The 1852-nt window shown below is 43.8% G+C and overlaps 1 protein-coding gene across 1 annotated transcript in view; it reads right to left on the minus strand.

The window, feature by feature from the left end:
* Positions 1 to 1518, minus strand: part of LOC127751023 (uncharacterized) — an 11873-nt gene extending 10355 nt beyond the window's left edge. The window contains exon 1 of the mRNA XM_052273893.1: positions 733 to 1518. The gene's annotated coding sequence lies outside the window, so the exon portion shown is untranslated. The remainder of the gene's footprint in view (positions 1 to 732) is intronic.
* Positions 1519 to 1852: the final 334 nt, after the last annotated feature.

Below are 1852 nucleotides of genomic sequence, written 5' to 3' on the forward strand. Positions count from 1 at the left end.
ACCCTAATATTTAATTTAATTTCAAAATACATTTAAACTTATCTCCTACGACAAGTTTAACTTGTCGCTCTTTCATTCATTTTCATCAGATCTCTCTGAGACATTTGAAGGATCACGAGTAGCTGAAGTATATTTAATTGAAAGTTCTATAATGCATCGTATCAAAGAGTTTAATTTCAATGCTTCCACCATTTTATTGGATGTCATTGAACATAATGTGATTGCAGACAAAGCTAATCAATTTAAGAAAATGGTATACCTTGTTCTGATTTCGATGGGCCTATCTTACCTGAGTTTGCGATATTGGCTATAATATTGTTCGGTCCCTTGCAAGTCCATGGCTATTATGAAAATAAGTTGTGTGTTTAATAATCGTTTTGACAAGTCCTATTGAAAGATTAGGTGACTTCCAATCATTCTACAGGTAAACACCATTCCATTTTGTTTAAATAACAAAATTGAAAATTAGGATTTTTTTAGAAGTTACAAAATTAAAAGTGTGATACAAGATTTGGATTCCTGTTTCAGAATTAAAAAGGAAATGTCATATGCTCAAAGCCGATCAGAGTCGAAATGGCAAAGTTATTATAGCCTCCAAAGGGGTAAATGTATGCAAAAACGACCAAATTGTCAATTAGGTGGACAATAACTCTGCCATTTCGATTCCGATCGTCTTGGAGCATAAAACATTTTCGTTTTCTTTTGTCAAGATGAACTCGGAACAATAGTTACCTTTTTACATTTCTCCCGAACCACTACCCCCTTCCCCCCTCCAACTGACGTAAGTAAACACGTAAACCATTCGAAATATCACTTTCGTTTCTTCTCACCGGACACTCGCGAAACTTCGTTGGTAGAGTTCCGCAACTCTAAAACTTAAAATATAACACTCTGTTTGACAATCTGACATTTTGATCACTTGTGAGAGAGTAAGAAAGTCTCGAAGTGGCGCAGGAGGGGCATTACGGAGCTCCCTCACTACGGTTCGCCTGCGCCTTCTAAACGCCCTGAAACAGGGTGAGGGGGGTAGAGGGGGGCAATTAGAAGGCGCAGGCGAATCGCAGTCAGGGAGCTCCGTAATCCCCCTCCAGACAGCGTTCGGGCGTTCGGGCATGCTATGGGAGCAGGGGTGGCCCTCACTCAGGTTAGCCAACGTAACAAAAAAAAGCCGCTGCTTTTCAAATTGAAAAGTTAAATATTTAAACTCAAACCGTTACGAACAAAAAGCTCCCACTTGTTTTTCCTTGTATTATAGATGTTTAGTCAAACTCACATTCCGTCCATGGACAAGCCGTTTTCCAGAAAAAGTGGAACGTAAACACAGACAGACAGACAGACTCACGACGGAGACATCGCCTGACCCCTCATTGACTTGGACTGAGCTTCGCTCAGCGATGAATATTAAGACATAGTAAATTTCTGGGAAGGGGAATTTTCTTTGGGCCGAGACTTGTGAAAAAGAATTGTTTGTGATGCCGCACGACACGCCTGAACCATATTTCGCTCATTTCGCTTCTTTTGTTTACCTTAATTTCTGATTCTAATTTCTCAGCTCTAGTAAACGTTCCCGGCGCGACACGACGCTCTGGGCTGGGCAGGCCGCCGTGCTCACTCAGCCGCTCGGCGGGCTGGCCTACCCAGCGCGCAGCAGGCGCTATCGACGCTATCATCAGCATTGCCTCGTGAGGCGTCGTGGTGGGTGACGGCGAGGAACACGGCCGGGCGCATCAGGAGTCGCGACCGGCACCGTCCTGGCGCTATGTCTTCTAGGAGGTTACCACGCCGGCGGCCTTACTCCCTCCTGCCACAGGGTGTCCCATTCAAACAGAGGAACTTTCCCGCTACAAGTTTA

This window comes from Frankliniella occidentalis, unplaced genomic scaffold (genome assembly GCF_000697945.3).
Source record: "Frankliniella occidentalis isolate FOCC.00 unplaced genomic scaffold, Focc_3.1 Scaffold311, whole genome shotgun sequence".
Taxonomy (NCBI): domain Eukaryota; kingdom Metazoa; phylum Arthropoda; class Insecta; order Thysanoptera; family Thripidae; genus Frankliniella; species Frankliniella occidentalis.